The sequence below is a fragment of the Grammomys surdaster genome, unplaced genomic scaffold (assembly GCF_004785775.1).
Source record: "Grammomys surdaster isolate TR1022 unplaced genomic scaffold, NIH_TR_1.0 1036, whole genome shotgun sequence".
Classification (NCBI taxonomy): Eukaryota; Metazoa; Chordata; class Mammalia; order Rodentia; family Muridae; genus Grammomys; species Grammomys surdaster.
Window position 1 is genome coordinate 1,663,789 of NW_021605455.1, and position 14,748 is coordinate 1,678,536.

Consider the following 14,748-nt stretch of genomic DNA (forward strand, 5'->3'; position numbering starts at 1 on the left):
CATCAAACAATACAATGCAAGTGTCTGGTCTGTGGCCAGGATCGTGTGTACCTGATCGTTTCCTAAGAACCTGGAGCTAGGAGGAAGGGAGGAAGAAAACCCACAAGGAAAGGCTGGCAAAGCCAGAGACAGAATGCCAGCTGCGTAATGTCACAATCAATTCCTTCCAGCACAGTTTCAGGCATGTAACCAGTATTCAGTAAATCTCTGCAGTGGGGTAGGGGATAAATTTGCCTAATTTACACAGGCCCTTGGTTCAATATTTATCGCTAAAGAAAAAGACAGAGAAGGGGGAGAAAGAAGAAGAGGGGCACATCATTGCTCTACTGTGGGTCTGATTAACCAAAACAGGACAGGTTTGAGGTCACCTCCAGTACCTAGGACAAGACCCTTCCCTCAGACAACTCAGGTGTAGGCATCACTGTGAGGTTTACAACCCTTCCACAAGCCTCACAGAAAACAGGAAGTTACCTTCCCAGTCCTTCACCTCCCCCTTCTTCTGGGAGATGGAAACTGTAAAACACAAGGCTCCTCAGGATGCAGCCGAAGTGTGATTATGAACCCTACTCAATAGTTTTTGAGTAAGACAACAGGAAAAACAAATTGCTTTTCCCCCAGTTTGAGCCCAAATAATGCCAGCCCTGAGATTTGAAGATTCTAGGCCCTGGTGAGAAGCTGGAATAATTATGCTGACAAGCTTCCAGAAGATTGCAGAGAAGCAATGACGCTGTCGACAACCCACAGCATCCTTCCCCGCTGGGCCCTGCAGATTTTGGTGCGGTACTTATTTCAGTTCTACCAATCCCACCCCTGGCAGAACTAGAACCCCAAAGCGGGGACTTCGGGCTTCATTTTGGCCTTTGCAAACCCACCTGAGTTCTCTAACCACCTCTTTCTCAGGCACCTGACACACTCCTCAGCCTCAGCCTCTCCTGTATTAAGGGAACAAGGAGTAAGCTAATAATGCTTAATTTTCATTCGATTCTGTGTTTACCTAGCACGAAAAGCCCTGTGCTCACCATTACTGCAAACGCTGTAAAGAGTACGGTCTGGCTCCTGTGCTCCATCAGCTGATAGGCCTGGAGGCACAGGGACAAACTCCCCAGGACAGCAAAGTCAGGCAAAAGCCATAGAAAGAACATAAGGAATGAGTAGGCAGGAGCTGAAAGAAATCTATTAATCTGGGTGAAATCTGAAGAGAATCACAGTAGTATTTAACATAAGGTGTGGATAATGGGGTGGTAGATGGCTTGGATGTGGACAGACAGGTCTATGCAGAAGGGGGTGCAAGACAGAGGGAAAGGAGAGGATGTTCCAGGAGCAATGGCTGAAAAAGCCAGAGACAAGAGGTATCAGAGCAGGACAAGAAGGAGCTGCCCTGGCTGTCTGGACTGTGGGCAGGCTGCAGAGGGGGAAGCATCTTCACTAAGTTGGTGGGAAGATGGGAGCCATTAGAGGTGCCTGGGCACTGAGTAGATATGCACTTAGGAAGTTGAGGTTTTGATGGGGAGGAAAATGCCCCATCTATTCTAACATTATTGCCATGGGTGGAATTTCTGGACACCTCAGAAAACTGGGAAACACTCATATTTTAAATTGGATCCTTCTTTTAAGTTTTTAGAATAAAACATGATAGAGAAAAATGAATATATTTTTAACTGAAATAGAATTATGTCACTTTCTCCCCTCCTTCCCCCCATTCCCTTCTAGATATCCTTTGTAACATCTTCCATGTCTCCCTCAAGTTGATGGCCTCTTTTCTTTGATTATTATTAATATATAAATACATGCATATATGTTTATATATATGTATACAACCTGCTGAGTCCTTTTTTTTTGTTGTTTGTGTGTATTTGGTTTCAGGGCTGACCATAAACATCGGACAACCAATAAAGGGTACATTCCAGGGAGAGGTTAATTCTCCTTTTCCAGGAAGTCATTAGTTGCCTATCACTCTTTGTATGGAGATGAACCTCATGGAGCATGCCCATTGCTTTTGCCATTACTCCAGTCTTGTTTATGCAGCCATTGCCAGGACAGACTTTCATAGCACACTTCCAGGTGCTCTGGCCCTAACAGTCTTTCTGGTCTTCAAAGATCTTCCCTGAGCCACTGATGTAGGAGCTGTGATCCCAACAAGCCTTCTTTATAAAACTCACCTGCCTCAGTTAGGGTTTTACTACTGTGAACAGACACCATGACCAAAGCAACTCTTATAAGGACAACATTTAATTGGGGCTGGCTTACAGGTTCAGAGGTTCAGTCCATTATCATCAAGATGGGAACATTGCAGCATCCAGGCAGGCATGGTGTAGGAGAAGCTGAGAGTTCTACATCTTTATCAGAAGGCTACTACAAGACTGGCTTCCAGGCAGCTAGGAGAAGGGTGTTAAAGTACGCACCCACAGTGACACACCTACTCCAACAAGGCCACACTTACTCCAACAAGACCATGCCTACTCCAACAGGGCCACACCTATTCCAACAGGGCCACACCTCCAGATAGTGCCATTCCCTAGCCCAGCATATGTAAGCCATCACATCACCCAACATTTCTTTGGGACCAGCTAAAGGTAGAACGGTGATGGGCATATCACATCCATTGTATCATCGGATTCTAAAGACCTTGGGTTGTCTTCCACCATTTTATAGAAGCCAAGGTTCAAAGGAGACCAGGGTCACAGCACAGCATGTAGTGGAGCTGGAATATAAATGCACCTTACTCCAGCACCTGAGGCCTTCCCATTAGTCCTCCACTACTTTACCCTTCTGCAACATGAGCCAGTCAGGAAACAGGCTCTGAGACAAAGAGAAACACCCATGGCTTGCTGTGGAGTCTCTCAAGAGTACAAAGAGTACCAAGCTATAGGACCGTGGCCAAATTATTTCCCTCATCTAGGAAACTAAAACTGTAGCTGTGATTAGAAAATTATTCTGAGGGCACAGAGATGGCTCAGTAGGTAAGGGTGCCTGCTCCCAAGCCTGACCACCTGAGTTCTGTTTTGAGAACCCACACAGGAAAAAGCCCTCTGACCTCTACATGCCTGTGACCCACCCATGAATATAGAGACACTCACAAAGTAAATAAATACAGAGAGATAGATGATAGATAGATAGATAGATAGATAGATAGATAGATAGATAGATAGGAGGAATTTTAAATTTTTAAACCAGGCATGGTAGGGTTAGAGAGATGACTGGGCTAATAATACTGGCTGTTCTTGCAGAAGATCCGAGTTTAGTTCCCAGCACCCACACGACAGGCTACTACCATCTGTAAGTCTAGTGCCAGGGGGTCAGACACCTTCTTCTAGCCTTTGCAATCACTAGGTATTCATGTGGTATAATATATACATGCAGGCAAAATACTTATACATACACATAAAGAGTCTTTCTTTAGAAGTACAAAAGTCACTGTGACTCACACCTGTAATCTCAACACTTGAAAGACTGAAGAACTTGATTGCCTCAAGTTCAAAATGATCGTGATCTTTACAGTGAGTTCTCTGTCTCTCTGTCTCTCTGTCTCTCTGTCTCTCTGTCTCTGTCTCTCTCTGTCTCTCTGTCTTTCTATATATATATGTGTGTGTGTGTGTGTGTGTGTGTGCATATATATGTATGTTTATGTGTGTGTATATATATATATGTATGTATATATCTATATATGCAGAGACCTTTCTTCAACATGAGAAAAATGAACCAAATAAAATAATAATGAGACTTACTGGTTAATACTAATGTGACAAGTAGAGAAGGCAAAGGATCGGATGCTGCAGAGAAGTTCTTCAATTGCCTCGTTACAATTATGAAGCAGACGTTTAGGGCACTGAGTTAGCTGAGCAGAGCCCATAGCCACCCAGAGGCTCAACTGGGATGCTAAGCCCCACCCTGGCATCTTGCTCAAAGCCTGAGATGCTAACATTTGCATCTTCTTGCCTTCTGAAAAGGAACTAGTCTAATACTTCATTTAAGAGAGCGCGCACTTACAGCAAGCAATGAGACACAGAAGTTAAGGTTCATAATGGCAATAATCCCCCACACTGGCTCGTGTTAAATGGGAGAGTGCTAGGTAGGCAGATATAAATACAGGCTTTATTACAACACATCACAAGGCGAGGGAACTAATGTTGCCGGGAGAGCATCTATCCCCACATTTCCTTACTTTTGTGCATCTTAATTTGCAACTTAATGTGGCATTATCATACTTTTTTGCATTATGTAATGATTAAAGTGAGGCATGTCATATTTATTGATTTATTTGATTTATTTAAAATGTAACCATTGCCCCGGGGCAGGTGCACATACCAAAATACAAATGCAACAGTTAAATTGAATCTAGCAAATAAATTCCCTATTAAGAAAAGACATTTTAGAATTGCCAAGATGATGAGAAATGTCTTCCTGGCAACATCTGGAGAGAAAGGATCTTAAGAGGTCATCTAGTCCAACCCCCTGCCTCAGGCACAGTTGCTTCTGATCTCCCAAAACTGAGAACCAAATAGTCTCTCTAACAATTCTAGAGAGAATCACTTCTTACTCCATTCTCTCTCCCGCCCTAAACTCTAGGGTTGTCATCTCTGGCCTGCGTCGGTGTACCTGTTTTTCCTTATTCATGTCCCTAAAACACCCTCCTTTACCCCTTCCTCATCCGTTGTACCCTAAAAGACTCACACTAGAGCCCCAGGCTCTCCCTAGAGAGTCTCCATTTTCCAGGGAGAAGACAGAAGATGCCAATGGGCATTCTCTACTTCCCCTTTTGTTCCTTCTCAAAACCAGCCTTGCTCAATTCCTTGAGCGGTCTTTTCCCTTTCTAAATCTCACTTCAATCTATCAACCCAAGAGGGTCTGCTCATTGACTGTCTCTCTCACTGTGACCTTGTCCCCAGTACTTAACAAAACACACAATTCTTAGTGTATCCTTAGTACATACAGAAGGAAAGAGAGGGTGGGGGGAGGGAAACAAAGAAGGAAAGATGGAGGAAGGGAAATGATGGGGAGGGTGGGAGGGAGAGAGGGAGAGCAAAAGCGAAAGGCTAAGGGGGGCAGAGTAGGGAGGATGGGAGACAGGGAGGACCAAATTATCCAATCATGCCTTTCCACTCCTCTTCAAGAAAAATCCCAACTGGATTCCCTCTCCTGCTGGGAATAAGCTCCAATAGTCATGGCTTTTTCTGAAGTTCCTTCAGTCTGCTAGGAAGTGTCTCATTCTCCAGGGCACTGTCTTGCCAGAGGCAGCATAGATGCAGCCTGATAGGGAAGTATCCTTCCTTCTGCTGAGATACCAGGACTGGGAGAGCCAGTTGGGAAGCTGGATGGAGCCTGTAATGGGTCTTTCTGGATCTCCTCCCATCAGCTTTCCCAGGGATGGCTGGCCTTGGCCACAGAGGTTTAGGAATGTAGAGTCCTTTGATTGAGGCTGGATAGGGACTGTCTCAGGTGAAGCTGAAGGTGTAGTTTGGTGAGAAAGAGGTAGATAGGTCATAGGCGAAGAGAACACTGCTGTTGAAGTAAACAGATTTGGAAAGTTACAGGGAGGAAGAGGACTTGCTGACTTACTAAGTTAGACTGAGGCCCCGGGCCAAAATCTCCATGACAAAAGTCAACAAAAAGAAATGAAAAGTAGTACAATTGAGCTTCAAATAAAATAACGTCCAAAGAGGACAATTGCCCAAGAACAGCTGCTTAAATTAAAAAGATCCAGGGGTGGACAGGTTTTTTCAGTTCATCGCAAACTCAGTATGAATTAATAAAGCAATATAATTGTCCCCAAAAAGCTAATTAGATTCCTTATGTGGTATTAATACAAATTTAACTTCTGTATTGAAAGAGGTGAAGCTCCCACTGTTTGGTCTGTGCTCTGGAGAGGCTGTATTCATGCTTCTGCCTTCTTCTCCTGGCCTTGCTGGTTTAAAAGGAACACTGAATTCAGCACACATTTGCAGAGATAGAAGAGACGCTGAGGGCTTCCTTCCCTAAGTGTTACTGGAATCAGACATTCCTAGGGTTCCTTTCAGGAATTTAAATATTCTTCCATTGAGTTGCTTCTTTTGATTCTCACTCCTCCTCACTCCTCTCTGGCTTCTGGGGACTTCACTGAGGGCAATTGTAGTTGGCCTGTGAGGTGTTCAGAGCTGCTGGGGGTAAGCAGCCCTGACCTGTCACCCCCTCCTTCTGCTGTAGGAGTCCTCTGCTGCAGGAGGATTGCTCTGTCATCCTCTGAACATTGCTCCCAAGGCTGCGTGATTGATTCTCCCTGCCTGGAACTTCCTCCCAACTTTCTGGCTTATTGCTTGGAAATACCCAGTGCAAGGAAGGAACTGGATGGAGTTCCATGTCATTGCAGCACCAGGCTGCTTCTACAAGCGAATTTTCATCGTGGGTGTTCAATGGAGTAATCAGGAAACCCGGATGGTTAGTCATGGGGCACAGACTCCCCAACTAGACTCAGACAGAAAGAGCTTTTGCTCTATAGCTGTGTGGGAAACTGAAGGAACATTCTGACATCAAGGACAGTTTTACACACACACACAGACAGAGAGGGGGGGCAGTCACACAGACACAAACACTACATATATATATATTTTCACATGGACAGCCTTTCTCTCTCTGGTCATTCAGTGAGCATATCTTCAACATCTTGTGCCCACTCCTCACTTTGTCTGGCATATAAAGAAGAACACAATCCCATGGAGCTAGTAAGGGCATAAAGTCATTTGATTGCTTTGAAAACCCAGCAAAGCTGACAAACACACATCCTGTGACCCAGGCAAAGGACGGACAGAAAACATACACGGTTTTGCTAAAAGGTATAGGTTAGACTATGCTATAGCAACACTGCATAATGGCTAAAACCAGAAACTATCCAAATGCCCCTCAGCTGTAGAACACATAAATAAATACATTGCTGTGGGACTGCGTAAGGGTATCTTGGTTCATGGCTGGGCATGGGCTTGGAACCCCAAGACTCCAAGGGAGAAATGGCAGGTGTTCCGCCACGTCCCCAGTACCCAGAGTCCTGACATGCAGTCTCATCTCCTTAGACCTACATTGTTCAGTCACATAGGCCATTACAGCCCCTCCCAAAGTGCACAGGTAGAGGGTGTGACTACAGGCCTCAGGCCCTAGGGATTTACATTCTAATGAAGGCCAGAAGGTGTAGCCAATTAAGCATTCTTCCCCAGACCCTCCCCTTTTCTCCCTCCCTATTTAACTCAGGTCTGCCCTGAGACTCAGGGGGGTACATCCAGACCATCTACCATCCACCATGAAAATAAACCCTCTTGGAACTATGGACATTCTCGTGTCTTTGGGGCCTGCCACTGCCAAAGCCTTCAGCATCTGGAACCTTAGACTTTCTCCTGTATGTGGGACGCCACTGCCGAGGCTATTTACCCACACATTGTGGTATATTCCTGCAGTGGACTGTCACACAGAAGTGAGAACAAGTGAAAATGAATAGCCTTGGCAACTCACAGCAATCGAGATGCTTCTGACCTAATGCTGAGCAAGAAAAGCCACACACTGAAAACTGCAAGCAGTATGATTCTACTTACATATGGCACAAAAGCACAATCCCCATACATGCTTGGGATGCAGAATGACAATTCCTTCTGGGGTCTTTGAGGCTGCAAGGGGACATACTGGGGACATCCATGCCAGTAATATTCTGCTTCTTGTCACATAGTGTGCCCAGTTAATGAACACACAGCAACTTCATTCTTCTGATGTATCTTTCTATCCGTCTGTTCAAAGTCAGTCCAAATTGTAAAACACAACAGTAACATGGCCTCGTAGCACAGGTGTTTTTTTTTAATATTTATTTATTTTATGTAAATACACTATAGCTATCTTCAGACACACCAGAGGAGGGCATCAGGTCACATTACAGATGGTTGTGAGCCATCATGTGGTTGCTGGGAATTGAACTCAGGACCTTTGGAAGAGCAGTTAGTGCTCTTAACCGCTGAGCCATCTCTCCAGCTCAGCACAGGTGTTTAAAGCAGGTTAGTCTTGGGATTAAACGATGTAATCTTCAGAGAGCTTTTATGTAGCAACTGATGAGAGCAGATGCAGAGTCCACAGCTCAATATTAGGTGGAGGTCTGGAAGTCCTGTGGAGGATAATGAGGAAAAATTGGATTAATCAGGAGGATCACAAGAACATGACCCGCAGAATCAACTGGCCAGCACTCAAGTAGGCTTGAAGATATCAGAGCGCCTGTAGAGGCCTGGCCTACATCCTCTGCATATACATCGTGGTTGTGCAGCTCAGTGTTCTGTGGGACTTCTGACTGTGAGAGTGGGCAGGAGGCTGTCTCTGACTCTTCTGCATGCTGCTGGGATCCTTTTCATCCTACTGGGTTACCTCATCCAACTTTGTTGTGAGAATATTTGCCTGGTCTTACTGTAGTGTCTGATGCCATATTTGGTTGATGCCCCTGGGAGGCTTGCTCTGTTCTGAGGGGAGGTGAAGGGAGAGTGGGTCTGGGGAGTGGGGAGGAAAGGTGAGGGAGGGGAACTATAGTCAGGATGTACTACGTAAGAGAAGAAGAAATAAAAAGGGAAAAGAGATACGGTCTTGGTGAGCCTATGCTGCTGTAACAAAATGCTTCACATTGTCTAGCTTAAACAGCAGATGTTATTTTCTCATGGATCTGGACGTTGAAAGTAGGGATGCAGATGGGGGAGGTTCTGGTGAGGGCTCTTCTTGCCTTCTAGCAGGTTGCTTCTTGCTGTGTCTTTATACTTGTGCTAAAGTTGTCTTTGTCCTCCTCTTGTTAGAAGATTAGCAATCCTGTTGTGCTTAAATTCCAACCACAAGACATCATTTAATCTACAATCTCCTAAAATCCCTGACTCCTAGCCTTTCCTTGACACCCATGATAGATCCGTGCCAGCATCCCCCTCAGATACCGAACTCTCAGGATGTTCAAGTTCCTTCTATAAGAAGGTATAGTGTTTGCACAGAACCTGTGCTTATCATCTTGTGTGCTTTATCTCACCTCTAGAATGCTGATGATATCAAATACTCTGTAAAGTCTACATGAATAGTTGCCATACTGTGTTATCTACAGAAAGATGACCAAAACCATCTAGAGCTGAGCATACATGCCTTATAAATACCACTGTTCAGGTGCCAGAGGCAGGAGGTGTGCCAGTTTACAGCCAGTTTGCTCTAGTTAGTGAGTTCCAGCCAGCCAGGGCTGCATGGCAACAGCTTATCTCAAAATAAACAACAACAAATCTGGTCATGCTAAGTTCAGACTTGGCCATTGCAGATATAATTATGTGAGAAAGAAAAAAATACCTTTTCCCAGTATTTTTAGTCCCTTGATGGCTAAATCCATGAATATTTAATCCACAGCAATGCCTGTGGAGAGTAAACTATAATAGTCACTTTAGGGTCAGGGCTCCAATATGTAAATAAGTGAGGACACAATTCTGCCTATAACAGGAGTCCTCCAATAAGCAGTCAATGATACACACGAGCATCACTGGACAGCACTAATACAGGACAAATAAAAGTTACAGAAAGTAAGTGAAAGAAGAGTTTGATGTGATAAGGACCATTTTCTTGGAAGGCAAAAACCAAGAGAGGCTTGCAAAAGGAGCAAGGAGGGGAGTGAGTGATCCATGTAGGCCTGGGTCCCAAAGGCGAGAGCACAGAAAGTTCAGACCACAGGAAGAGAACAACAGTATCATTGTGTAAAACAGGGCACTTAGTGTTAAAGAATGAAGGCTACGGAGGTGAAAGAGGATGTTATAGAACCTGTGTGGGCATGTTTGTCTGCCAGTGAGGAATGTTGTGTGTGGAGGCAGAGTGGCCCCCATAAGCTCATATATTTGAATGCTTGGTCATCATGGAATAGCACTATGTAAGAGGCATGGCCTTGTTGGAGTAGATGCAGCCTTGTTGGAGAAAGTGTGTCACTTGAGGTTTCAAAATTTGAAGCCAGACCCAGTGTCTCCTCTCACCTGAAGATCTGGATGTAGAACTCTCAACTCCTCCTCCAGCACCATGCCTGCCTGCATGCCGCCATGCTCCTCACCATGATGACAATGGACTAAACCTCTGAACTGTAGCTCTTTGAAGCAATAGAACACTGCCTGAGACAGTTAGGAGCAGGGTCCTAGCCATCTTTCCATTGCTGTGGAATTTTGAAGAAGGATGCCTTGTTTTGGCTCCTAGCCTCAGAGTCTCCAGTCTCTTCATGCTCACCACTGCAAGCTTATGGTGAAGTAGACCATCAGGGCGTAATGGGGGTCTGCTTACCTCAGGGCACTTGAGAGGTAGAGACAGGGGAAGAAGCAAGAGTCTCACATTTCCTAAAGGCTTCCACTCTACCCAAATAGCATCACAAACTGAAAGGCAAGCTTTGACGGCCTTTGATTGTTGTTCTGAGATCCAAATAATAAAAGCTAGGAGTGTCAAGGGAGGAGATGGCGGAAGGATGTGGAAGAAGGCCCAAAGCAAAGCAGACCAAGGCCAGACTGAACTGAGTCTTAAGTGACACCCAAAAGAACTTGACATTTGTTTCAGGAAAGGAGATGTAAATGGTCAGCTCACTCAAAGAAGGCCTGTCCGTATGTTGGCCAACAGCCATGTTGACAATGTACTCTGTTGAAGTAGCAATGGCTTACCTGCTGAATAGGAACTCTCTCACTGTGTCTGTGGATTTCCCTCTCATCACCTTCCGCCATATACCACAGAGCACAGGCTCCTCAGTCTGAAAGGGCTCTCCAGTCTCCTGTACAACATTCTCCAAGTTGGGCACACCAATAATTAAATGGTTAAAATAACTCAATCTGGTTTTATTGTAGAAATATTTATTTTTACTTTGACATGAGTATCCAATTGTTCTATTGACAAAGTTTGAGGTTTAGTTGGGAAATAGATATTTGCTTGCTAGGTCCTTGCAAGGAGCCAGTGTTCACACAGAAGCAACGTGAGTACTAGAAAATGAGAAGAGCCCTGTATCCTGAACACAAAGACTGCTCTAAGCAGCAGATCATTGGCTAAGGCTAACTCTGAATTATAAACAATTCATCATGATCTGTTGCTTGCCAACTGTGGTAGCTAATCTTGGTTGCCAACTTGACTGCATCTGGAATCTACTGGAACACAAGCCGCTGGGCATTCCTGTGAAGGGTTTCCTTCCATCCTGTGAAGGGGTTCACTGCTGGGAAGGGTTTCCATCCTATGAAAGGTTTCACTTCTGTAAAGGGTTTCCCTCTGTGAAGGGTTTCTCTCTGTGAAGGATATCCCTCTTGTGAATGGCTTCTCTCCTGTGAAGGGTTTTCCCCTGTGAAGGGTTTCCTCCTGTAAAAGGTTTCCACTCTGTAAAGGTTTTCCCTTCTGTGAAGAGTTTCCATCTGTAAAAGGTACCACTCTGTGAAGGGTTTCCCCCTGTGAAGTGTTTCACCCTGTAAAGGGTTTCTCTCTATGAAGGGGTTTCCTCTATGAATTGGTTTCCTCTGTGAAGAGTTTCCCTCTGTGAAGGGTTTTCCTCTATGAAGGGGTGTCCTCTGTAAAGGGCTCCCCCACTGAGAAGGGTTTCCCTCTGTGAAGGGTTTTCCCCTGTAAAGGGCCTTCCTGTTCAGATTATTTGACATGAGAAGACTTGGCCCTACAGTGAGTGGCACCTTATAATGACAATGCAGGTAAAAGTATACAAATGAAGTAAACTTTTTGCCTGTTTGTCCTCACTCTCACTGGCAAGTTCATCCATTCTACTCATCCTTCACATTCTTCCTACACATCCTTCACAGAAGTAGAACCAATCTTCAAGATTTCTGCACTGACTGAAAACCAGCAGCTCTTCAGGGATCCTCCTGGCCTTCAATGACACATGGAAATTGTTAAAACATCTAGTCTCATGCACTGAGCAACTATAGAATTCTCACCCTCTCCATCCTGAGAGAGCTAGGGTTGAACTATCCAGACAATATTCTGTAAGCCAATCTAACAAATGGCTCTATAATACATTTAAAAAAAATTCTATCAATTCAGTTCCTTTAGAAAACCCTGAATAACCCACCTATCATACACAGACTCCTGTCTTTCTGTCCAACAGACTAGCCTCAGAAGGAGGCATCACAAAGAGCCAAAGACATAGCAGGGAAGAGCCTTCTTGCAATATCGCCTTCATTTCCTGGAGCTCAAAACGCTCATTCCTGGAGACTTGTTAGTATCTCATCAGGAAGGAACCAGTCCTCCTTGCAGGGATAAGGGAGAACCTGACATTGAGCTCTCTGTGTCCTGGAGTTGTGTCCCTCCCAGTTTACCTCCCCACATCTGGCCTCTCGTCTGAATTTGTTGGCACCTGCTCTCGGTTGGCCTCTGTGTAAGAGCCAGCCCAGCTCTGAGCCTGAGGCTATGGATTTGTCTTCAGTCATATTCCTTCAGTAAGTATGTTCATCTCATCCTTACTGATCTCAGCTGTGTCTGTGACTTCCCGTGGTTGTACTCAGTCCCTAAGGTAAAACAGAGCACAGGCTCTTTAGGTTCCTGATATGTGCATCTGTGGTCAGGGGCGAACCCTAGCTGAGGCCCTTTCCAGGCTCCTTCAGAGCAAAACTCCCATCCTGAGCCTGATCTCAATGTTCTACAGGAGTCAGCCCCATCCTATGTCTCCCGTGTTATTTGATGCCACAACCCTCTTCTCCTGACCTGATGGCATGTCGGTTCTTTTCTCCTGGGGCCTTGCTTTCTGTTACTTCTATTGCCTGAATGTGAAACACTGGTAACTATAGATACATGACTCCTTGTCATTCTGACTCACTTAAGTGCCACCTTGTTGGAAGGTCCCTGCCTGTGTAAACTCACCAAACCAACTGCCTATCCCTGCCCATGTTGTTGGCCTGTGGCACTCTCACCATCTGAAATGATCTTGTGCATTTGTCCACTCTCTCCTTTATCCTCTCCCTGCCTGCTCTGAATACAAGCTCTAGGGACCACAGACCTGATAGACCTGATCTGGTCCATCCAATACTGTATCCCAAGTATCAGGAAAAGGATTGGCACACAGATAGAGCTAAAAAAGTGAGTGTAACAGGTAGAGACAGCATCACTGAAGACCAGCATTTCCCATGGCACCATGCTCCCAGGGACCAGCTGTATCCTAGAACATGCTTGGCAGGCATAAGTGCAGCCTGTGAAATGCCAGGGGCCAGAAACTGCCAGCCTGACTAGGAGAGTCCAGAACTGGGGTGGAAATAGACTCTAAAGAAGGAGCAAAGACACTGGGCAGGTCCAAAATAGCAAGGAGAGTCATGCTGCTATCTTCACAGTACTGGAGAGCCCTGAGAAAAGAAGGTTCTAGAATTCCCAGGCATGGTTTTTGTACCTTCTAGCTCCTCCCCAAGAAAGTCTTCTTCCTGAGCCGTTTCCACTCCTCTGGTTTCCTTCCTAGCAATCCCAGTAACAAACATATCAGGACCCGAGCCCTGGAGCTTATCAATGTTCTTTGGAGCAAAAGAGAGTCTTTGCAGATGTGATTAAAAATCTCAAGATGGGACAACCTCTTCCTGTCTTCTCATGGTTGTTTCTGTTTGTGAGACCTGTGGCTCAACCCTGCTGATAGCAAGATGTCTTTGAGATAAAAAAAAAAATTGGGTTTCCTGCTCCCAACTTCAAAGCTACAGCTGTTATGGACAATTCAAAGATATCAGCCTAAGTGAATACAGAGGAAAATATACCCTCTTGACTTGACTTTTGTGTGTCCCATGGAGATCATTGCTTTGTAATAGAGCAGAAGAATTTAAGAAACTCAACTGCCAAGTGATTGGAGCTTCTGTGGATTCTCACTTCTGTCGTCTGGCATGGATCAACACACCAAGACACAAGGAGGATTGGGACCCGTGAACACTACCTTAATATCAGATCCCAGGCGTGCCATTGCTCAGGAGTATGGAGTCCTAAAGGCTGATGGAGGTATCTCTTTGAGGGGCCTCTTTATTATTGACGATAAAGGTATCCTTCTCCAAATAACAATAAATGCTCTTCCTGTTGGCCGCTCTGTAGATGAGATTCTGAGAGTAGTCCAGGCCTTCCAGTTCACTGACAAACATGAAGTGTGCCCAGCTGGCTGGAAACCTGGCAACGGTCCCATCAAGCCTGGTCGGTAAGAGCAGAGAGTGTTTCTCTAGGCAGAAGAGAGCACTGAACCATTTTTCTGCCGGGCGGCACTGAGCAGCCAGAAGAAAATCTCTTGTATTCTACTCATGCTTAAACACATGATGTGGTGTGATTCCAGACAAGCCTTTCCTACAGGGCTGGGTGTGGCTAGCCTTTCTTCCACGATTAGTAATGGCCTGAGCTGTATTTTGGGCAGACCATCTTATATCAGTCACAGAAACCAATCTGTTAATTCTTTTTTTTTTAAGTATCTATTAAACATGAAATCTGAGAGGGAAAAATGTCGAGATGAAGAGAGAGGCCTGGGGTGCTGGGTGGGCCTGAAGTGCAATCTGTGGGTCCTATACGGAAGGCCCAGGAGATCTGTTCAAGACAGAAAACAGGAGGTGGGAAGGTGTGTGAGATCAGAGACAGACACTGGAATGGTGTGGCCACTAGCCAAGGAGAACGAGTGAGAGGCGAACCATTCTTGCTCCCCTCCATCCTCCAGAAAAAACTTAGCTCTGTGTACCCCACGATTTCAGCCCAAGGGCAGTGGTGCAGACTTCTGCTTCCAGAACTGTAAGAAATAAGCTCTTGTTTTGTTTGTTTGTTTGTTTTTCTTTTAAAGCC

The 14,748-nt window shown here is 45.2% G+C and overlaps 1 pseudogene; it reads left to right on the forward strand.

The window, feature by feature from the left end:
* The first annotated feature begins 721 nt into the window (after window positions 1-721).
* On the forward strand, window positions 722-14,126 carry LOC114634638 (annotated as a pseudogene).
* The last annotated feature ends 622 nt before the right edge of the window (window positions 14,127-14,748 follow it).